General features: G+C 41.1%; 1 protein-coding gene across 1 annotated transcript in view; it reads right to left on the reverse strand.

The window, feature by feature from the left end:
• CEP83 (centrosomal protein 83) overlaps positions 1 to 12237 on the reverse strand; it is a 141437-nt gene extending 129200 nt beyond the window's left edge. Inside the window, exon 1 of the mRNA XM_060025379.1 lies at positions 12218 to 12237. The gene's annotated coding sequence lies outside the window, so the exon portion shown is untranslated. The remainder of the gene's footprint in view (positions 1 to 12217) is intronic.
• Positions 12238 to 25338: the final 13101 nt, after the last annotated feature.

A 25338-nucleotide genomic window follows, 5' to 3' on the forward strand; every position in this document is an offset into this window, starting at 1 on the left:
TAGCTGGCTCTTTTTCATCCTTCACGTTTTAGCTCAAATATCTTCTTTGGGATTACCTTATCTAAAATTGGCTTCCTGTCAGAGTTTTCAACCACCCACATCATTTTTATTAATAGCACTTACCAGTATCAGAAATCTTTACTATCTTCGCCCCTCTCATTTATGTAAGCTCCATGGGGTCCGGGACGCCTACTGTCTTTTTCACTTCTACATTCTCAAAGCTTAGGAGCATATAGGACGTGCTCAGTAAACACTCACTGATGGAGGAAAGGAAGGAAAAACAAAATTCAATGCCAGGTTCCCATCCAGGACTGTTTTACTCTAAAACTGCTTTTAACTACCTCTCTATTTTTATTTATTCATTTATTATTTTTATTTCCTTTTTTAAACTGAGATATAATTGACATACAATATCATGTTACTTTGAGGTGTATATCATAGTGATTTGATATTTATATGCATTTCAAAATAGTCACCATGATAAGTCTAGTTACCAACTGTCACCATACAAAGTTGTTATAATATTATTGACTATATTCTCTATGCTGTACATTACATCCCCATGACTTATTTATTTTATACTTGCAAGTCTGTACCTCTTAATCCCTTCACCTATTTTGCCCTCCACCCCAAGCTCTGTTCTCTATATCTGAGTCTGTGCCTGTTTCGTTTTTGCATTTATTCTGTTTTCTAGATTCCACAAATAAATGAAATCATATAGTAATTGCCTTTGTCTGACTTATTTCACTTAGCATAATATCCTCTAAGTCAATTCATGTTGTTGTAAATGGCAAGATTTCTTTCTTTTTCATGGCTAATATTCCTCTAGATAGATAGATAGATAGATAGATAGATAGATAGATAGATATAGATAGATATGTATCTCACATCTTCTTTATCCATTCGTCTATTGATGGAAACTTAGGTTGCTTCCATATCTTAGCTATTGTAAATAGAGCTGCAATGAACATAGCGATGCCTGTATCTATTCAACTTAGTGTTTTCGTTTTCTTCAGATAAATACCCAAAAGTGGAATTGCTGGATCATATGGTAATGCTAATTTTAATTTTTTGAGGAACTTCCAAAATATTTTCCATAGTGGCCATACCAATTTATATTCCCATCAACAGTGCATGACGGTTCCCTTTTCTCCACATCCTTAACAACAGTTATTTGTGGTCATTTTGATATTTGCCATTCTGACATGTGTGAGGTGATATCTTATTGTGAGTTCTATTTCCCTGATAATTAGTGATGTTGAGCATCTTTTCATGTGTCTGTTGGCCATTTGTATGTCTTTTTTGGAAAAATGTCTTTTCAGGTCCTCCGCCAATTTTTTATTCAAGTTGTTTGTCTTCTTGATATTAAGTTGTATAAGTTCTTTATATATTTTGGATATTAACCCCTTATCAGATATATAATTTACTAACATCTCCCATCCAGTAGGCTGTCTTTTCGTTTTATTGATAATTTCCTTCACTGTGCAAAAAGCTTTTTAGTTTGATGTATTTAGTCCCATTTGTTTAGTTTTGCTTTTGTTTCCCTTGCCTGAGGAGACAGGCCCAAAAATATATCACTAAGACTGATGCTAAAGAGTGTACTGCCCATGTTTTCTTCTAGGAGTTTTATGGTTTCAGTCTTACATTCAAGTCTTTAACCCTTTTTTTTTTTTTTTTTTTTTTTTTTTGCAGTACGTGGACCCCTCACTGTTGTGGCCTCTCCCTTTGTGGAGCACAGGCTCTGGACACGCAGGCTCAGCAGCCATGGCTCACAGGCCTAGCCGCTCCGTGGCATGTGGGATCTTCCCAGACCGGGGCACAAACCCGTGTCCCCTGCATCGGGAAGCGGACTCTCAACCACTGTGCCACCAGGGAAGCCCTTTAATCCATTTTTAAATTTATTTTTGTATATGGTGTAAGACAGTGGTCCAGTTTCACGCATTTGCATGTGGCTGTCCAGTTTTCCCAACACCATTTATTAAAAAAACTCTCATTTTTCCACTGTATATTCTTGCCTCCTTTGTAATAGATTAATTGACCCTATATGCGTGGGTTAATTTCTGAGGTCTTTATTCTATTTCATTGATCTATGTGTCTGTTTTCATGCCAGTTCCAAACTGTTTTGATTACTGTAATTTTGAAGTATAGTCTGAAATCAAGGAGTGTAACACCTCCAGCTTTTTTCATTTTTCTCAAGATTGTTTTAGCTATTCAGGGTCTTTTGTAGTTCCATACAAATTTTAGGATTGTTTGTTCTACTTCTGTGAAAAATGCCATGGTATTTTGATAGGGATTGCAGTGAACTTTTAGACTGCTTTTAGATAGCTTGACAATATTAATTCTTTCAATCCACAAGTGTGATATATATTTCCATTTATTTGTGTCATATTCAATTTCCTTCACCAATGTCTTAGAGTTTTCAGAGTGCAGGTCTTTCACCTTCTTGGTTAAATTTATTCCTAAGTATTTTTTTTTGATGCAATTGTAAATGGGATTGTTTTCTCAATTTCTCTTTCTGATAGCTCACTATTAGTGTGTAGAAACACAATGGATTTCTGTATATTAATGTTGTATCCTACAACTTTGCTGAATTCATTTATTAGTTCTAACAGTTTTTTTGTGGAGTCTTTATATATATTACCATGTTATCTACAAATATTGACTGTTTTACTTCTTCCTTTCCAATCTGAATTCCTTTTACTTCTTTTTCTTGCTTAATTGCTGTGGCTAGGACTTCCAATACTATGTGGAATAAAAGTGGTCATAGTGGGCATCCTTGTCTTGTTCCTGATCTTAGAGGAAAAGCTTTCAGCTTTTCACTGTTGAGTATGATGTTAGCCGTGGGTATGTCATTTGTGGCTCTCATTATGTTGAGGTACATTCCCTCTATACCCTCTTTGTTGAGAATTTTTATCATAAATCGCTGTTGAATTTTGTCAAATGTATTCTCTGCATCTATTGAGATGATCATATGATTTTTATTCTTTGTTTTGTTAATGTAGGATATCATGTTGATTGATTTACAGATGTTGAACCATCCTTGCATCCCTGGAATAAATCCCACTTGATCATGGTGTATGATCCTTTTAATGAATTGTTGAATTCAGTTTGCTAATATTTCATTGAGGATTTTCCCTCCTATTTTAGCTTTTCAAGATGATTTCCAGTTATATTATTTTGCTCTAACTCAAGACTAATGCCTGGGGGCTTCCCTGGTGGCACAGTGGTTAAGAATCTGCCTGCCAATGCAGGGGACACGGGTTTGAGCCCTGGTCCGGGAAGATCCCACATGCCACAGAGCAACTAAGCCCATGCGCCACAGCTACTGAGCTCGTGCTCTAGAGCCCATGAGCCACAACTACTGAGCCCATGCACCACAACTACTGAAACCCACATGCCTAGAGCCCGTGCTCCGTAACAAGAGAAGCCACCGCAATGAGACGCCCATGCACCACAACAAAGCGTAGAAAGCCTGCGTGCAGCAACGAGGACCCAACGCAACCCAACAACAAATAGATAGATAGATAAATAAATAAATAAATAGGTAGATCGATAAATAAATAATGCCTGAATCCCCCAAGACCCTAAGTTTGAGATGAGAGTGAAAGAAGATGGGCTGTGACAGAATGGAATTGGAAGAGCTCCCAAACAACTGCAAACCTACCTTATCCTACTATAAATTCTTTTAGCTTTGTGGGGGAGGAAAAAAAGATAGAGGACACTATGGCACAGTTTTTAATCCCTCAGAAATGAGGGTTGAATTCCTTGAAACAAGAAAACATAGTCCGCATCACATCCTTCCCCACCAAATTCCCAAGGTGTTTAGGAAGTTGTTTATAAGCAAAGAACATTATTCCAAAATGTTAACTTTGGGGATAGAATTGACAATTATACCAGATTACTGCCTCTCATTTTCATTCATTTATTATTGACACCAAAATTATATCTAAATAACCCTTGAGGAAGAAAGACAGAAGGAAGGCACAGGATATCAAAACCTGAAGCATTAGGAGGCTAAGGACAGCCTGAGGAAATTACTGGATGTAGGGGAGGAAAAGTATCCTTTTCCTCTACGCTACCAAGTTCTAGGCTGGGGACTCTGTAACAAAAGACAAGTTAACAAGAGAAAAGCATACAAATTCAGTTAATATAAGTTTTACACAGCATGGGAGGCTTCATAAGGAAGTGAAGACCTGACCTAGTGGTTAAACCTGAGTATTTTTATGGTAGGTTTGATGAAGTGTGGAAAGTCATGAAAAAATGTGATAGGACAAAGTGTGTCTGCAAAGCATAGTAAACTGGTGGTGACTTAGCAAGACCTGTTCATTCAGATTCTTCTCTGTGTCCTTTGTCTTCAGAGATAAGGATGCTCTTTTTCTCCAAGTTTAGGGAGGGCACCTCTCATATGAGGGGTTTATGACCTGCTTCAGTGGAAGGTCAGAAAATTCTTCCTGCACAGGCCATTTCTCAAATTCCTTCAACTTACAATAGTCAACATGCTAAGGCACCATATTTTATGTTAGGGTGTCCTCAACCGTGTCATGGATGTTTCTCACAGCTGATCCCCCTGCACTAACTCAAAATTGGTTGTAAAGTCCAGCCAGTTCCTAGGGAAAGGAATAGGGAAAATGATTCAAGGATATTCTTCCACGCAGAATATAATTTTAATTTATACAAGTTTCCAAAAAATCTAAATCTCAAATATCTCACTCTACTTCTGGCATCAAAAAGAAGCATGCCAAGGCCTGATAGAGATAAATTATTATAATTTGCATGTTAGCTGGCTTTCAATAACCTTGGCTCCTGAGCCTTTTAAATGTCAAGGGTTTTAGCATTAAAACACTTAGCTTTCAACACTTTAGAAGCTCTCAGTGCTAATGTTTTTGTTTTGTATTTTAACTAACAGTTCTCTGGCTGAAGTCGTTCATCTTCAAAACACTTAAATTCCTAATACATAAAAAACTTGCAGGCAGTTTGAAGAGTTTGGGCCATAGTGATAGACTGAAAATGAAATTTGCTCTTGACCTTGATATTGACTTTGCTGTGACTGTACAAAAATCATTTATCTTCCTGAAGTTTCAGTTTTTTAATTATTAAACATTAAAAACTATAGGGACGTTATTTTGAGATCATTGGAGAAAATGGACGAGTCTAGGTTATTTGTAGGTATACTCATATCTAATCCAATTATGTAAATGCTATTTTAAAATATCTTTCTAATTCTGTACTATATAAGTTTCATACAATGAAAACAAAATTTAATTTGATAGTTTGTCAAAATCTAATATCTCCAGTTTCCTTTCAATTAGGGTGAAAGAGCCATGCTAAAATTGAAATAATAGAACCTCCAGACTTAATTTTGTCTTTTCTTGTGCTGCACAGAACCATACCTCTTTACTCTGTCTGAAAAGTTTTCATTAGTCAAGGCTCCACTCTCACACCCCTGACCTTGGATCTACAAACACCACAATTTTATATGAAAAGACATTTTATGTAAGAAAAAATACAAACATCAAAAAACATGAAAATTCTTGTAAACAAAGAATGCAAACTAAAATTAGATAATTTTTTCACCTAGCCATCTGGCAAATATTAAAATTAAAATTGGAAAATATTAAAACATAGTTTTCATTATGGGCTAAGGTGTAAGGAAACAGGATTTTCGTAGAATGCTAGTGGGTGTATATATTGTTAAGTCCTTTTTGAGGAGCAATTTGGTAATACCTATCACAAGTTTCTAATTGTACTTCGATCAGCATGGTAGTAGACAAAGATACAAAAATAAATACCAAGTGTCAGTGGGAATGTAAAGTCATTGGAACACTTTTACACTGCTGGTGGGAATGTAAGCTGGCACGTCCACTTCTGAAAACAGTTTGATGTTATCTGATGAGGTTGAAGATGTGCATATCTCATGACCCAGCAGTTCCACTCCTGGGCATGTAGTCAAGAGAAACTCTTGTTCATATCCACACTGTTTGTAAGACCAAGAAAACAGAAACAATCCCCACTGTCAACCAACAGTGCAATAAATAAATAAACACAGCAGTGAAAATGGATGCTCTCAAGAACACTGTTGTGAGAAAATAGTAAGTCACAGAATAATGTATACAGGATGATTCCATTTGTATAAAACTCAAAAACATGCAAAAACTAATTCCTATGTAGTTTAGAGAAACAAATATATGTGGTAAAACTAAAAACAAGGTAATGATGAGCATAAATTCAGGATAGGGGTTACCTCTGAGGGAGAGGAAGGAGCACAAGTTGGAGAGAGGCACACAAGAGACTCTAAAGGTAACAAAAATATTGAGTTTTTTCCCTTAAACTTGATGATGAGTTATGGGTGTTTGGTGAGAAATATGCTTCTTTTTACTTCATAAATATTTTTTTATCTAGTCAATGGTTAATAAAAACAATTTAAAAATTTAAACTAATTGTTAGTTAACATGAATACAATGATTTTGTTGATATAAAACTTATTAGGTATATAAACTGCATAAAAGGTGTCTGCAAGGGCATACTCTAATGTTATAATCACCATTATCACCTAGTGATTGAATTTGGGCTAATTTTGCTCTCTTTGTTTTACTTTACTATGTTGTTTGTTTTGTTTTATAAAGGACATGCATTCTTTTTTTTTTTTTCTTCCTTTTTTGCGGTATGCGGGCCTCTCACTGTTGTGGCCTCTCCCGTTGCGGAGCACAGGCTCCGGACACACAGGCTCAGCAGCCATGGCTCACGGGCCCAGCTGCTCCGCGGCATGTGGGATCCTCCCGGACCAGGGCACAAACCCGTGTCCCCTGCATCAGCAGGCGGACTCTCAACCACTGTGCCACCAGGGAAGGCCCATTCATTTTTATAAAGACAAAAAAGCTACTTTTTCAAAAAAGATACAACTATTAGGGTGTTCATCACAGTATTATGTATCAATATATTATATACTGAGAAGTAAAGAATTAACGTTATCCAAAGATAGGTCTGGTCTTTGCTCTCAGCTTCTGTGAGGTAACCTCTAAGCCCTTGGAATGTCCTGCCTGGTAAGAGTGCCTTTGCTTATCTGGGGCCTTTGGGCTACACCAGATTGTCAGTGCTAACAATGAATTGACGGTTGGGGCCTTGAGCCACGTTGTATCAGCTTAAACCCTATAGGAGCTGGAGGCTAAGGTCAGCCATGTAGGTAGTAGACCATATCTCTGTGACCAAGCCCCAGTAAAAACTCTGGACATCAAGGCTCAAGTGAGCTTCCCTGGTGGGCAATGCTTATGGAGTATTGTCATGTACATTGTTTCTGAGAGGAGCTAGGGCTGCCCATGACTCCACTGGGAGAAGACAACTGGAAGCTTACTGCTTGGAACTCTCATGGACTCTGCCCCATGTGCCTCTTTCCATGGTTGATTTTAATCTGCACCTTTCCACTCTAACAAACTATAAGCATGAGGGTAACAGCTTTCACCTAGTTCTGTCAGTCCTTCCAGCAAATTATTGAACCTGAGAGTGGTCTTGGGGACCTCCAAACTTTCAGTTGGTATCAGAAGTGGCATTGGTCTTGAGGAGGCCCAAAATTTACACATATATGTTATCAATTATAAGCAAAACAAACAAACAAACCCTGGAAGCCACCTAAATGTCTACCAACAGAAAATTAGTTAAATAAATTTTGGTATATTCATATCTTAGGACACTATTGTCATTAAAATCCTATAAAAGAGTGTTAAAATGATATATTAAGAAAACAAGCACTAAGACAATCATATTTCTTTTTTAGTAAAATGTGTGTGTGTGTTTGTGTGTATAATTCTGTGAGGGATGGATCAGACAGAGATTCTGCCTTAAATAGAGTCCAATAACAGAGATTTTTTAATAAGTGCACACATATTCATCCAAAATCCTCTCCTGAGTTCCCTGTGTCTGTGAATAGCATTCCCTTCTTTAGTTAACTTCTCTCCCTCTTACACCAACCATGTGGTTCCAGCTACATTACCAAGTTCTTAATGGTCCCATCCTCCTGCTCTTAGCCCATTAGTCTAGAGTGGACCCCTAATCTAGGTTGGGCCTGTCATGGTACGCTACCCCACTGACCACAGTTGACTGGTTGGGGAATGAGTCAGCGAGAGCTCTACCACAGAACTTATAAAAAACAGTTGTAAAAAACTGAAGATAGGAAAAACCAGTTGTCCCTACATTGGAAATTTAGGAACTGCCAGTGGCAGTAAAGTTAGGAAAACAAACTGACAGAGAAAGTACAGCCAATTCTCAAAAAGACATATAGTAAAGAGAATTTTAGAGTCATGGTCATGTTTAAGACTAGATCCAGTTTTCCTAAGACCGAAATGCATTCCCTTCCCTTTTGCCCGTTGGTTATACAAGCCTTCAATTATCTGATCTTTCCCATTATCTTTCCAATCAGTTTCCCTATTGCTTAGGCTTCTTGAGATGGAGTTATGTGCATTTAAGGGTATTAATTAATAAAAAATTGGCCAACTCAGAAACATGAAATATCTTTGACTTCTTTCTCTTATTTCCCACATATAAGCAATCACTAAGTTTTGTTTATATTCCCACATAGTACCTCTACTATCTGGTCACTTCAGCCACTTCTCTCAATCTTCACTGCCATTGCCTTAGGTCAGGTCACCATCCCTCCTGCTCTCCTTCTCCCACTTTTTATTACAACAGCCTCCTAACTATCTCCTTATTCATTAATTCACTTATTCAGTAAATACGTATTGAGTGCCTAGTATATACCAAGCACTGTTTTAGGCGCTGAAGAGATAAGTAGTAAACAAAACAAAGCCCCTGTCTTCATGAGGGCTCTATACTCCTCATGTAGAGGATACAGTTAATTGATGAACAAATGTATAGTATAATATCTAATGGTGATAAGTGCTATGAAGAATCTATGCCCCAATATTGTAGTAATGGTCCCCAGTAATGCCTCCCAGTATCCACACCCTTGAGTATTTTCCTCCCACAATGACTCTGGCTCAACTATATGACATGTTTTAGCCAACATGACATCAGCAAATGAGGTGCAAACAAGATACTGAAAAGTACTTGTGTAGTGGACTTGCTTTCTATGGCTTCTGAGAATTCTTCTGCTACCATATGAACAAGTATTATCCCAGCCATTTCAACTATTCCAGCTAAGATCCTATACATGTGAGTGAGGCCATTGAGACCATCTGGCCACAGCCAAACCAGCCCCAACCAGAAGAACTGCCCAACCAACCCACAGAATGTCAAAAAATAATAATGTTTGTTGTTTTAAGACACTAGGTTCGGGTATGGTTTGTTACACAGCAAAAGCTAACTAATAGAGCATTATAATGGAGCAGAGTGATGGGGAGCTGCTACTTAAATGGGGTAATCAGAGAAGTCCTCCTTGAAGAGATGACATTTGAACAGAGGACTGAATGAAAAGAGGAACTGAACCATCTGGCTATCTGAGGGAACAGCATTTCAGGTGGAGAGAACAGCATTCCAGGCAGAGGGAATAGCATGTGAGTAGCTTTGAGGCAGGAGCAATGCTTGGCATATTAGAAATAGTAGGTTTGTCAATTGAGTTTAGTGTCCAAGGGAAAAGAGCAATAAGAAATTAGAGGTGGTTGTGGGGCAGTCATATCTTGCTGTTGCAAACAATGCTGAAGTTAATACATTTTTATAGATGTTTTACATAAGCGACATTATAGCTATAAGGTAAGTTCACATAATTAAATGGCTGTGTCAAAAGGTTTGTGCTTTGGTATTTTTCACAAGTGTTGCTAGATTGCCTTCCATTAAGGTTGTAACAAGTTACTATGCCACCAGCAATATGTTACTTGCATTATCAGAGTATTATCTAACGCATTGATCTTTGCCAATCTGATAGGTGGAAAAATGGTTTTAATTTGCATGTTTCTTATGAATGAGGCTGAGCAATTATTTTACACACTTCAGAGCCATTTGTGGTTTTTTTCAATGAATTGCCTATTTATCTTATTTACCCATTTTCCTACTGGATTGTCAACCTTTTTCTAGCCCTTCACATACTAGGAGAACGAGGCTGTGTCTGTGATGGAGTCACATTTTGAAAGAAATCTGGCTGCTGTAAGGGATAGACTGATGGGGCAGGCATGGCAGCTGGCAGACCTGTTAGGAGGTTACCCTAATGATCCAGGTAAAAGAAGATGGTGGCCAGGGTTAGAAATGTAGAGGTAGAGGTGGTGAGAAGTGGTCAGACTCAGGAGAATATTGTAATAATATCTAATGTTTATTGAAGGTTTACTTTGTATTAGGCACTGTGATAATGACCCTATAAGCATTTTCTCATTCTACTTTTCCAATAATTCTATGAGGGAGGTGCAATTTTCTTCCACTTACAGAAGCAGGTTAAGTGGGTTTGACTCCAAAGCCCAAGTTCTTACCCACGATGCCATATTCTCCATAGCCTCCTACAGCCTGTAGTCCTGCAATCCATTCTCTCTGAGTCAAAGTGATCTTTCTGAAACGCAAGTGTGTTCTTGTCGCTCTCTTGCTTAAACACCCTAAGGTGGCTCCCCAAGCCTTAGGCATCCAGCATCTGCAGAGCTTTCAAGATTTAGCCCCAGTTAACTGTTGCTACGCCTCCCCACCGGGGCTCCTCCATCCCCTTACACAGAACTGCTCACAGTTTGGAGCCCAGGACACTGCGCTCCACCGTCAGACCCAGGCTGTGGCCTCCTCCATCAACAACATCCTTCCCAATCCCCAGACTTTCCCAGACTAAGTCGCACTGGCCCTTCAGTCTCAGCTTAGACATTGGCTCCTCTGGGAAACTGTGCAGGAAATACACTTCCTCAAAAAAAAATCCTGGGTTAGGTGGCCCTTGTATGTTTTACCAAAGGATCCTGTAGTCTCCCCTTCACTAGTATCCATAACTACTGTCCATAACTAGTGTCCATAATTTCCCCACAATTCCTCCCAACTGGACTATAAACAGAATGGAGACAGAAGCAATATTTACTTTTTTCTTAAATATTTCTATACAATGATTTTAAAAGGTAAAAAGACTTAGGTTTAGGTAAAACGATTTACATTGCTTACACATCAGAGTATAAAACGGTATTCCCTCACTATCTACGAGAGAATGATTCCAGGACACTCCCACCCCACCCCCGCCACTGCCCTGCCCTGCGTTACCAAAGTCTGAGGATGCTCAAGTCCCTTACCTAAAATGGCATAATATTTGCATATAACCTACACACATTTTCCTGCATACTTTACATCAACTCTAGATTGCTTATAATACCTAAATACAATGTACATGCTATGTACATGGTTGCCAGTGTGTGCCAAATTCAAGTCTTGCTCTTTGGAAATTTATGGAATTTTAAATATTTTCAATTCATGATTAGTTGACTCTTCAGATGGTATGAAAGATTCACTGTACAGTGAAAAGTCTCTTTCCCCTCCCCATCATCCCCCATTGACTTTGTTTTCTTCCTTTACAAGTAGCTATTATAGTTTCTGTTTACCCACCTGAAAAATGTTTATGCGTGATCCAAGACTAAACATATATGTGTATGTGTGCGTGTGTGTATTCATTTCTCCTGCAAACATTCCACACAAATGGTAGCATACTATACACATTTTTTCTGCACCTTTTTTTTACTTAGATTATATTGGGGACCCTTCCGCATCAATACATAAGGAGCTTCCTCTTCTGTGTGTGTGTATGTATGTGTGGGGAAGGCATGAACTACATTTTGTTCACTGTTACATTCCTCACTGCCTCAGCACAGGGTCTGGCACATGCTAGAGTTTTATATGACTGTTTTATTGAATTGAATTAAATTACAATATAGGAAGTTGATAATAGTTAAGTGCTGAGGATATAAAAATGACTAATAAGCACACAAAAACATGCTCATCACCATTATTCAGCAGGGATACGCCTATTGAAAGCACAGTGAGATTTTACTACCCACCCACCAGAAAGGCTAAAATAAATAAAATGAAATATCTGGCAACAGCAGGTGTTGGCTAAGACATGTACAAATGGAGCTCCTCTACTGCTAGTGAGAATGTAAATAAACTGATACAGCCACTTTGGAAAACTGTTGATAATAACCACTAAAGCATAACTCATATGCATGACTTATGACACAGCAACTCTATTCCTCCATATATGTCCATCAGAAATGCTACATATATTCACCAAAAGACACATACAAGTAAGTATGCAATAATGGCTTACCCTTGCCCAAACAAAGGTTTGCTTCTTGAGCAGCTCCTAGGAGGTAACCTCTAAGCCCTTGGAAGGTCTTGACTGGGGGCTTTAGGATATTCCAGATCATCTATGCCAGGGGTCCTCAACCCCCCTGGACCGCATATTCGTACTGGTCCGCGGCCTGTTAGGAACCGAACCACACAGCAGGAGGTGAGAGGCAAGCGAGCAAAGCTTCATCTGCTGCTCCCCATCGCTCACATTACCACCTGAACGATCCCCCCAACCCCCGTCCATGGAAAAATTGTCTTCCACGAAACTGGTCCCTGGTGCCAAAAAGGTTGGGGACCACTGATCTATGCTAGCAATGTGATTTATGGTCAGGGCCTCGGGCCACATGGTATCAGATTGACCTCTGGAGGACTTGGAGATTAATGACACTCACGTGGGCAGTCACCATATCTACATGACCCCCAATAAAGTCTCTGGACACCAAGGCTGGGGTGAGCTTCCCTGGTTGGCAATAATCCACACATACTGCCACACATCACTGCTGGGAGAAGCAAGTGCTGCCACTGGGAGAGGACAACAGAAGCTCACACCTGAAACTCTCCTGGACCCTGCCCTATGAACCTTTTCCCATTGATGATTTTAGTTTGTATTCTTTCACTATAATAAACCATAACTGAGTATAATAGCTTTCTTTCTGAGATCTGTGAGTCCTTCTAGTGAATTACTGAACCAGATGGTGGTCTTGGGTACCTTCCCAATGGCCATGAGAATATTCACAGAAGCATCACTCATAAAAGACAAAAACTGGAAACAACCCAAAAGAAAACAGTTAAATAAATTGTGGTATATTCATACAATGGAATGCTCTACAGCAAGAAAATAAACAAACTATAACTACAGGCAACAGTATGGATGAACCTCTCAAACATAATATTGAGCAAAAGAAGCCACATAAAGGAGTATAAGTGTATGATCTTATTTATAGAAGGTCCAAAAATTAATCTATGGTGAAAGAAGTCAGAATAAGGTTGCCTTTAGTATGGAGCAGAGAGAGAGAAAGCAAGCTCTCTAGTGTCTCTTCTTATAAAGGCACTAATCCCATTCAGGAGGACTCCATTCTCATGACCTAATCACTTCCCCAAGGCCCCACCTCCTAATACCGTCACATTGCGGGTTAGGATTTCAAAACATGCATTGGCAGAGGGGGAGCCACATTTACTCCACAGCACAGGGAGAGGGCACAGGGTTGTTCCTGGGGCACTGGTAATGCTCTGATTTCTGATTGGGATGGTGGTTACAAGGATGCATTCACTTTGTAAAAGTTCATCAAGCTTGACACAGGATTTGTGCGCTTTTCTGTAAGTATTATACCTCAACAAAAAGTTCACTCCCCTACACACCTATTATAATGCCAGTGAAAGAAAAAACGAAAGGGAGAGAGGGAGAGGGAGAGGGAAGGAGGGAAGAGAAGAAGGAAGCACACTGGCAAGGATGCAGAGTAACTAGAATTCATTGCTGGATGGGCATGCAAAACGGTACAGCCACTTTGGAGGACAGCTTGACAGTTTCTTACAAAGTTAAACATGCATGTACCATGTAACCCAGCAATTCCGCTCCAAAGTGTCACCCAAGAGGAAGGAAAACTTACAGTCACACAAAAACTTGTATACAGGGACTTCCCTGGTGGGGCAGTGGTTAAGAATCCGCCTGCCAGTGCAGGGGACACGGGTTCGAGCCCTGGTCCAGGAAGATCCCACGTGCCGTGGAGCAACTAAGCCCACGCGCCACAACTACTGAGCCTGCGCTCTAGAACACGCGAGCCACAACTACTGAAGCCCGCATGCCTAGAGCCAGTGCTCCACGACAAGAGAAGCCACCGCAATGAGGAGCATGTGCACCACAACGAAGAGCAGCCCCCGCTCGCCACCAACTAGAGAAAGCCCACGCACAGCAAGGAAGACCCAATGCAGCCAAAAATGAATAAATAAATAAATAAATTAGGGCTCTCCTGGTGGCGCAGTGGTTGGGAGTCCGCCTGCCGATGCAGGGGACGTGGGTTCGTGCCCTGGTCCGGGAGGATCCCCCATGCCGCGGAGCGGCTAGGCCCGTGAGCCACGGCCGCTGAGCCTGCGCGTCCGGAGCCTGTGCTCCGCAACGGGAGAGGCCACAACAGGGAGAGGCCCGCGTACCGCAAAAAAAAAATTAATTAATAATTAATTAAAAACAAAAAAACTTGTATACAAACGAGCAGCTTTACTCATTATCTTAAAAAAAACTGGAAGAACCCAAATGTTCTTCAACAGGTGAATGGATAAATGAACTGTGATGCATCCAATAAAGGGATACTATTGTTGTACTCAGCGCTGAAAAGCAGTGAACTGCTGATCCGTGCACCGACCTGGGTGAATTTCATGTAAGTGAAAGAAGTCAGACTCAAAAGGCAACACATGGTATGATTCAATTTATGTGACAGACCAGGTTGCCTAGGTTTTGTGGAAGGGGTTGACTGCAAAGGGGCACAAGGGAATTATTGGGGGTTGGATATGTTATATAACTTCATTATGGTCCTGGTGGTTATACCATTAAATGTGTTCGTCAAAACTCAGAAATGTACACTAAAAATTAGCGTGAGTTTTACCGTACAAAAAGTATACCTTGATAAGTCTGACTAAAAGATACATAAAAATGTTCAAAGCTTACTTTAAAATGATAACAATAGGTGCCACAAGAGATGTAAGGATGAAGCACAGAATATGGGAATTTTATTTCCAAGTGAGAATCAGGAAGGCTTCATGGAAATGCGCATATTTAAGCTGGGCCCGCAATGTAAATAATATCTGGGCCATCACGATTTTGAAGAACTAATTTCCAACTTGAATTTATAGGAGAAAATATCAGAGAAGATCAGATTTATGCACCTTTGCCATCAGTACATCCCACAGCGACACAAACCAACTAGAATCTGAGAGTCACTCGGCCCAACCTGTCATCACACAACAGTCACACTGCTTCTGCTTAAGAAATGGTTCAGGGGCTTAAAAAAGAAGAGTCCTTGGGTCTTCCAGGGAGTTCCAAACTTCCTCCACAATGTTTATCCCTTCAGAGTAAGAAGAAATGACCCATTAATAACAAAAGCTAACACTCACACAGCACTTACTATGCACTAGACCCTGTTCATCATTTTTTATATATATATATATAATATGTATAACATACTTAATATAAAGTATATGTATAAAATAAATATTTAATATATAAACATTGACAAATATGCATATATATGTATACAATACATGTATATATTTATATAATATAAATATGTGTATATTTATATACAGATATAATTTTATATATTTAATATATAATTTATTAATATGGTTAATACATTAAAAGTATATGTATAAAATAATAAATATGTAATATATAAATTTTTTAAAATTGAAATTTTTTTGTATCGATATATGCGTTTGTGTATATGTATATATTATGTATAATCAATCCTCACGACAACACTATGAGGTAGGTAATTTTACTACCAACCTCATTTTACAGATGGGAGACTGAAGAATGGTGTGGTTAAGGAACGCACTCAGGGTGTGACATTCATAAGCAGTGGAGCCAGAATTGGAACCTGAGCAGTCTGGCTCCAGAGCCCCTGTCCTGACCACCGAGCCCTCCTCACACAAGCGCAGCTGGAGTTAGATCCCTTCCGAAGCCCTAGCTCTGCGCCTGGTGTGGAAGGAGACACTCGCTTCCTGGCTGCCCTTCCACAGTCCTAAGTGTAGAGGGCAAAGCCGCCAGGAGATGCTCCTTTCTCCATGGAAATTCAGCTGCCCCCAGTGACCAGAGCTGTCTCTGCTAAGTGATAAGGAAGCCTGCATCACCAGCTGGAAGGGATTTAGCAGAGCGGCTCACAAGTGCTAACCAGAGTCAGACAGCCTTCCCTTACACCCTGCCTTCCCCCTTCAGTCACTCAGGGACTCGGAGCAAGGGATTTCTTAACCTCTCTGTGCTTAGGCTTCTTTTTCTGTCATGGAAGAAAACTAAGACTACCTGCCAAGTGAGATAATACAAGTAGAAACTTAGAACAGTGCCTGGCACGGTCAGTGCTTCCGAAATGCTATTATAATAAGTCGGCTGCTTGTGGAAAACATTTCCCCTGTGGTCCTGACATTGTGAAGGCCATCCTTCCCACCCCCCGGCTTTATTGAGATGCCCTTGACATATAACATTGTGTAAGTGTAATGTGTAACAATCTGTTGATTTGACACCCTTACATATTGCAGAATGATTACCGCCACAGACTTAGATGACACCTCCATCCCATCATATAATTACCATTTCTTTTCTGTGGTAAGAACACTTAAGATCTACTCTTCCAGCAACTTTCAAGTATATAATACAGTATTAGTAGCTACAATCACCATGCCGTATGTTAGATCCCCAAAACAAGCTAATCGTGTAGCTGGAAGTTTGTACCCATTTACCAATATCTCCCCATTTCCCCCAGCACCCCCGGCCCCTGGTAACCACCACTCTACTCCCTGTTGCTCTGAGTTTGGCTTTTTTTGGATTCCACATAAAAGGGCAAGAAGGCCTCCCTTGACCTGTTGGCTGCTGTCTACCTTGACCTGTTGGCCACTGTCTCTTTCTGCCTCTGACAAAGGTCTTTTTCTGTCCTGCTGTCAGTCTAGGGCGGCTTCTCCACTGCTTTAGCCCTGCCAGTGGTTTTCCCAATCACTTCCTCCGCCTGCACTTTTTCCTTTTTCTAGCAATCATCACGTTCTCCTTCACTTCAAAAATCCAGCATTAAAAAATCATTGGCTCCTTTCCTTTTCCCATCTCACACCGCTGTACTGTGTCCCTCAGGAACAGGAGTCTAGGCCCAACTGCAGGCTGGGATAGGGAACAGGAAAATGAATTCTTTTGTGGCAACATTTTCCTTGATGCTGTTTTCAGAAGGGGAAGCCTGCACTTTCTGCTCCCTGCAGCTTTGTGTCAGGGCTATGATTTCAGGCCTTTTTATTATTATTACTTTTTTTTGCGGTACGCAGGCCTCTCACTGTTGTGGCCTCTCCCGTTGTGGAGCACAGGCTCCGGACGCGCAGGCTCAGCGGCCGTGGCTCACGGGCCCAGCCGCTCCGCGGCCTGTGGGATCTTCCCGGACCGGGGCACGAACCCGTGTCCCCTGCATCGGCAGGCGGACTCTCAACCACTGCGCCACCAGGGAAGCCCAATTTCAGGCCTTTTTAAGACTGCAAATAGGTCTGACCCATCTGGCAAATCTCAGAGTCAGCTTTCCTAGAGTACACCACTGCTTCGAACTGGAGTCATTGAAATTCAACTTCCCCCCTGACCTGGAGGAGAACAGACACCCCAGTGTTGTTTAAGTGTTCAAACCAAGATCCTGCTGCTGCTGCTGAGAAGGAGGTGAGCAGGAGGGGACGCGAGAGGAGATTCAATTTTCCTGGATCATTTGCATATTGTGTAATGTACTAGAAGAATTAATTTGGAAGAACCCTTTGAACCTGAAAGAATGTCCCCAAAGTAAGTCTGGGTTTTTAAAGAAAATCTGTACTCCTCTTCCTCCCCATTTAAAATTTCACCTCTCTCTATGAGGCAGATACAATCCCTTAGCCATCCCTGTACCTTCTCCTTTCTTCCATGTCATCAAACTCGATTTACAGAGTCTTGATAGAGTCTGAAAAGGTCACATATTTGCTTTCTCACCTCTCCGGCAGCCGAACATGGGCATGTGACCTAATTCAGGCAATGAAATATGGTGAAATCGAATAAAGGGGTTCTAAGAAAGATTTCTTTCCTAATGAAAAAGGGGCACATGAAGAGAAAGGCGCCCGTCCCTTGTTTGTTGGCACATGTCTGCCTGCATGTGACATCTGGTCTTCATCCTTTCTCTTAAATGCAGGACCCTTCCCCTGGGGTCAGGCCTGGCTCTGTGCCCACCCTTAGAAATCTCAATCACACATGGTTCCACCTATCACCTCCCTGCACTGTTTCAACAAATATTTATTGAGCACCTACCTTGTGCCATATTCTAGAAGCTAGAACAAGACAGGTAAGGTCTCGACTCTCATGAAATTTAATCCAGTGGGCTCCTCCTAGCACCATGTCTTCAATTGTCTCCACTGGACACTGCTGTTTGATGGTCCCACCATCCCTGACACAGCAATCTGAAGTCAAATTCACTCTCTTTCTTTCCAAAACTGACTTCCCCGGCACCCTCCATTTCTTTTGAGTCATTGAGTCTACTCCTGTTGAGTGCCAGGGGCTGGAGCTACAAAGATATAGCCTCTGATGCACGCAAATAATCACAGTACAGTGTAAGATGTGCCACAATAGAGGTATGTCCAAGATAGGTGGGAGGAGGAAGGGTCTGAACTCTTCTGAGGCAGCCAAAGAAGGAGAAAATGCGGACAGGAAGAAGAGACTGAGCCGAAAACTGAACCTTGGAAAGTACTAATAGTTAGAGGGCAGAACAGTGTCAAATGCAGCAGATAATAAGGCACGAAAAGATCTTCGGCTTGGTAAACAAGGAGTGAGTGATCTTGGTGAGAACAGTTTCCATGGAGCGGTGGGTTAGTCTGTGGTAGGTGGAAGAATGAACGGAAAGCAGTGAGGAGGACTAGTTTTATATTCTCAGCCTCTAGCCTCCCTTCCGATAACAGTCTTGATTTCCCTTTGGGACCACCCCTCTCCCTCTGTCAGTGGTTGGGTGGAGTTGGCCCCACCCCCAGGGCCAGAACCTAGCCAATCAGATCACCACATATCCATTGCCATGGAGATATGCTCAGGGATGGGCTCATGATTAAACCTGGACCAAGAGAAATCAGCTGGTGAAAGTCTCAGGAAAGAAGTGCTCTGTCCTACACCAGTTGGAAGCCCAGGCTCTTATCCCGTCAGAGCTGGACTACTGCACCAGTCTTTTCACTGGTCCCCTTGACTCCTAATTCTTCACACTGACCAAAGCTTCCAAGCTGTTCTTCTCAGCATTGCTTTCACATTATTCAAAAACTCTTGAGCAGCCACTATTAAATTCCTTGCATCTAATGCTTCATATTCATACTCTACAACCTGTATCAAATTTACCTTTCCTTGCACCTTCCTGTCATCAAGGTTTTAATTATCTTCCCTCTTCCTGGGCTGCCCACCCCTTTCCTGTCTATTATTCAAACCTTCTCATCTCTCAGTGTCCCAGCTCAAATGCCATCTTCCCTGACTCGCTCGCATTTGGCATCAGTATGAACTGATGGTAATTTTTGGAAAACATGATTTATTGTGTAGTTACCTCTCACTTTACATATTAGTTTTTTCTCTTCCAAATTACCTCGGAGGGAAGTTAAAGACAAAGACTGTGTCAAATTATTGGTATACTGTGTAGCATTTATGACAGGACTCTGCACAGGCAGCACTCAAAAATTTTCATAGAATGATTGATAGACATTTCCCAGTTCGGCAGTGGAAATGGAGCTGAATGTAGAAATGCAATTTAAATGATGAGAAGAGACGTGGTCAGCAGGCGCGAGGGGAAAAAGCTTAATGGATGCAAATAGTCTGGTCAGGAAGACAAAGCTTGGAATGTGAAAAATGGAAAGTTCTTGTATAAAGCCAAACTTGACAAGGCAAGGAGACAAACCCAAACAAACACAGGATGGGGACCACGGGGACAAGCTCTGAAAACTCTGGACAATCTGTGATCCAGAGGGAAACCCTAGGAAAAGCTAAGTGACCTAGTTGAAGGAATCAATGCTGTGACCTCAGCAGCAAGGTCTCAGGTGACTCAGCGGGTAGAAGATAAAAGATCCTTGGAAGTAGCACTCATTGGACTTAGGACACTTACTTTCTTACTCTCTTCAACTCTCTCCCTTTGGGAGAATAAAGGAAAGCTCTCCGAACTGACTTCCCAATTTATGTGGAAGAGTGATGAGGAACCAGTCTTGATAAGGACCCAGGAGACCTCCCCATTGTCATTCTTATGGTGATTTCCAATCTTCCTTACTTGATGACTCCCTCCTCCTGAACTGTTCTGTTCATGAACCGTCTCTTTCAGGATTGTGCTCCTAATGAACTGGCCCTTCACTCTCAATCTCATTTGCTGGGTCATCTTCATCTTCCTGGCCTCTGAGCATCAGAGTGCCCCCGGCCTTCCTCCTTAGACCTCTTCTTGTCTAGATTTGTGTTTAGGTCATGGGGGAATCTCATCCAGATCTAGGGCTTTAAATCCAGGGCTTTTATGAACATAGGACACCTAATTTTGTACCTCAAGCCCTAACTTCTCTCCTCCCCCTTGAACTCTAGATTTGTATATCCATAGTCTATATCTCCACTTGGAAGTCTAATAATCATTCCAAACTTGATATGTTCAGAATTAAACTTTAACACATACACACACACACACACACACAAACACACACACACACAGTGCCGAATCCCACTTCACCTGCATCCTTGGCCATTTCTGTGAATTACTGCCTCACTCTACAAGTTGTCAGACACAACTCCTTTGATCATCCTTGCCTGTACTCTTTCTCATACCCGAAACCCAATCCCTCAGCAAATTTGGTTAGCTCTGCCTTTGGAATACATCTTGATCCTGAAATCTCTCATCATTTCCAGCACTGCCACCTGAGTCTAGTCCACCGTCATTTCTCATCTGGACTTACAATGGCCTTGGGATTGGTCTTTGCATTTCTGCCTTTGTTGCCTACAGTCTCTTTCCACAAAGCACCCAGAGTTATCCTTTTGCAGTGTAAGTAAAGTCATCTCACTCCTCAGCTCAAAACCCTCCAATGAAATTCTGACCCTTACTACAACACAGGTGAACCTTAAGGACTTTATGCTGAGTGAAATAAGCTAGACATGAAAGGATAAATATTATCCGATTTCACTTATATGAGGTACCTAAAATAGTCAAACTCACAGAGACAGAAAGTAGAACAGTGTTCACCAGGGGCTGGAGGGAGAGGGAAATGGGAAGTTATTATTCAATGGATACAAAGTTTCGATTTGTGATGATGAAAATGTTCTGGAGATGAACAGTGATAACGGTTGCACAACGACATGAACGTACTTAAGGCCACTGAACTGTACACTTAAAATGGTTAAAATGGTAAATTTTATCCCCTCCAAAATTTTTAACCCTCCAATAGCTTCCCATCTTACTCAAGGTCAAATCCAACGTCCTCACCAAGGCCTGTAAGGCCCTACACCCTGGAGCTCCTGTCACCTCTCTAACCTCCTCTGCTACCACTCTCTACTCCATCACTCTGCTCCAGCCACACTGACCTCCTTGCTATTCCTCAAATAAGCTATAGACATGGCCACTCAAACATGCCAAGCCCTGTCCTGCCTCAGGGCCTTTGCATATGCTGTTCTTTCTTTCTAGAATATTCCCCCCGCAGAAGTCCATGTGGTTATCTCCTTTATTTCATCTAGTTCTCTACTCAAATGACTCCTTTAGAGCAGCAATCCCTAAACTATCATCCCAAACCACTTCCATTGTTCACAATCCCTTTACCCAGCTTTATTCTTTACAGCACTTATCAAAACTAACATGTTTCTTTATTTGTTCAGTTATTGTCTGACTCTCTCCATTAGAATATAAGCTGAGAACAAGGATGTTGTCTGTTCCACTGACAGATCCTAGTTTCCTAGAACAGTGTCTAAAATACAGTAGGCACTCAAAAAATATTTGTTGAATGAATAATTAAGTGAACTTTACCCATTCTCAGCAAGTGCCAAAAGATAGTAAACAAAGAGGCTATTTAGGTGACTGACTAATATCTGGATAAGTAAAAAGGATTCTCTTTGAGGAGGTACGCCAAACCCAGTTGCTTTGTGTTTTTTGTTTTATTTTTCTAAGTGTGAAAAACATGTTCATTATCAAAAATTTGGATAACAGCAAAAAGTAAAGAAGAAAATAGAAGCTGCGTGCTTCCACAGTTACCACTATTGATATTAGGGAGTTTCATCCAAATTTTTAAATTTATATGCGTTTTTCTTAGCCTGGCTGCTCTGAGAAGCGGAACCAAGGATTGCAGTGCTGACACTTTATTTAGGAGAGGCCAGCACTCGGCTGAAGGGTGAAGAGAAGAGACAGCACGAGGCAAGGAAAGATGCAGAGTAATGTAGTGCGAAGCTTTATCGTGCCGGCCATCTCTTCGTGACAAGCTACAATGAGACAGAGCAAGTCATGTTGCAGATGTGTTCACTTAGCATGAGGGACTTTGGGAGGCTTTCAAAGACAAACCACGCTGGAACAACCCAAGGAATGGAGAAATCTTGGGAAAGTATCACGGAATTCCTTCTGATTCCATCCTGTCTCCTAATTTCTATTCATCAAAGCTCGCCCACATGGAACTAACTTTCCTCAGCTTCCAAGTTACGTCACGTAGCCCCTTGGTGGCTTCATGTGAAGCCAGATCCTATGTCTCATGGTGACATTTCAACGGAGTCTGGAGGTAAAGAGGTGACTTGGTGTGGGGCACCAATCAACAAAGAGAAAGGAGAAGGCAGTCAGGGGATTTTGAGAAGTTGCACAAGATCTGTATCAAATAGGATATTTTAAACAAAACTGGAATCATACTATTCACAGTTTGTTTTCATTGACACACAATTCACACGCCATCAAATTCACCCTTTTACAGTATACAATTCAGTGGCATTTAGGACAGTCACAAAGCTTTGCAACCACCACCACCACTGTCTAATTCCAGAACATTTTCATCAATCTAAAGAAATCTCACACCCATTAGCAATCACTCCCCAAACCCCCTCCCCTCAAATCCCCCAAAACCACTCATTTACATTCTGTCGGTATGGACTGGCCCCCCCTGGATATTTTCCGTAAGTGGAATCATACACCACATGGCTTTCTGTGTCTGGCTTCTTCCACTCAGCGTGTTTCCAGGTGCATCGTGTTGGAGCTCGCATCAGTAATGCATTCCTGTTTATGGCTGGATAGTATTCTATGGTAAGGATAGACCACACTTCATTTATCTACTCATCAGTCGATAGAAATTTGGGGTATTACCACTTTTTTGCTTATTATGAATAATGCTTCTATGAACATTCAAGTACAAGGTTTTTTTTTGTTTGGTTGTTTTTTTTTTTTGCGGTACGCGGGCCTCTCACTGTTGTGGCCTCTCCCGTTGCGGAGCACAGGCTCCAGACACGCACGCTCAGCGGCCATGGCTCATGGGCCCAGCCGCTCCGCGGTATGTGGGATCCTCCTGGACCGGGGCACAAACCCGTGTCCCCTGCATCAGCAGGAGGACTCTCAACCACTGCGCCACCAGGGAAGCCCAAGTACAAGTTTTTATGTGAACATATATTTTCAATTCTCTCGAGTATATACCTAAGAGTGTCACATTATCTTAGGGTTTTTTTTTCATATATATATATATTTTTTGAAAACTGAACGTTTTAAGTAATATAATGAAATAACTCTGAAAATACCAGGTTTTGTTGGTGTTCTCGCTCCTGACTGTTGTTGTCTGGGGACTTTCTGAGCTGATCTATAAAGTCTATTCTTTGTTGTATGTGGCCACTGAAGTATCTGCTTGGTGTAGTGGCCGACTTCTTTAGATGCCTAGAGCCAAGAAGTTCCCCAGCCTTTGTTGAACGGCTCTATGTGCGCACTGGGGCATGCTTTCAACACTCAGTTGAAAGGCAGTCCCCAACTCCACCTTGGCCTTCACTTACTGCTGACACAGAGCCTCAAGGTGAGCCAGAGGGGAGAGCGCAGGCCCCCCTCATGCCTACCTGAGCTCGCACACAGCCCTGGTCGGATGCACAGCCGTAGCATGCACACGGCCTTCTTAGATTACCAGTAATATCTTGGAGCTTTTCAAAGGCCCCTGTAGGCATCGCATTCCCTAGACTTTTGTTCAGGCTTTTGGTTATGGTTTGCCCAAAGTTATCCAACACCTGAGGCAGCCAGTGGTTTTGCCTCTGACTGCTCTTGAAAACACCCCTGGGGAAAGGCTCTTCATGCTGGGCAACCTCTGGATGAAGTCAAATAAAGACAGCCTTGTACGTGGGATCTTCCAGCGAACCAACCACCAGACAGGTCAAATAATGACACTCTCTGGGGATGGGGCTTTGAAGGAGCTCCAGCTCTGTTCTGCTTCCTCTGGTGGCTGCCAGGCTACTGGTTTTCAACATGATTGTGTGATGTTCGTTTTCAAGGCTACTGCAGAACTGGGAAGAAGAGGATGGAATACAGCTAATTAAAATGCCACAAAGCTCACTGCTTTTACTGAAATCCAGTCACTTTTCTTGAATCAACATTCTCTCGTTGATTCTGACAATTTTCCCAGTTTTCTCATTGCTTTAATGGGACTGAGGATTTTTTAGAAGTCTTTACTCTGCTATTTTCTCAGACATCACTCACAGGTTTTTTTGTTTTTGTTTTTAAATGGTGCATAATTATGGACTATATTCCCCACACTGTACATTTTATTCCCTTGAATCATTTATTTTGCAACTGGAAGTCTGTACCTCCCTCACCTATTTCTCCCCTCCCCACAACTCCCTCTCCTCTGGAAACCCACCTGTTTGTTTTCTGTATCTATGATTCTGTTTTGTTTATTTGTTTTATTTTTTAGATTCCACATATAAGTGAAATCATACAGTGTTTGTCTTTTTCTGTCTGACGTTTTTCACTTAGCATAGTATCCTCTAGGTCCACCATGTTGTCACAAATGGCAAGATTTCATTATTTTTTATGGCTGAATAATATTTCATTGTGTGTGTATATATACATATATATATACACACATACATACATACATACCACATCTTCTTTATCCATTCATCTATTGATGGGCACTTAGGTTGCTTTCATATCTTGGCTATTATAAATAATGCTGCAGTGAACAGAGGGGTGCATATATCTTTTCTAATTAGTGTTTTTGTTTTCTTTGGATAAACACCCAGAAGTGGAAATGCTGGATCATATGGTAGTTCTATTTTTAATTTCTTGAGGAATCTACGTACTGTTTTCCATAGTGGCTGCACCAATTTACAATCCCATCAACAGTGCTCAAGAGTTCTCTTTTCTTTATATCCTCACCAACACCTGTTATTTTTGGTCTTTTTTTTTTTTTTTTTTTTTTTTG

This window comes from Delphinus delphis, chromosome 11 (assembly GCF_949987515.2).
Source record: "Delphinus delphis chromosome 11, mDelDel1.2, whole genome shotgun sequence".
Taxonomy (NCBI): domain Eukaryota; kingdom Metazoa; phylum Chordata; class Mammalia; order Artiodactyla; family Delphinidae; genus Delphinus; species Delphinus delphis.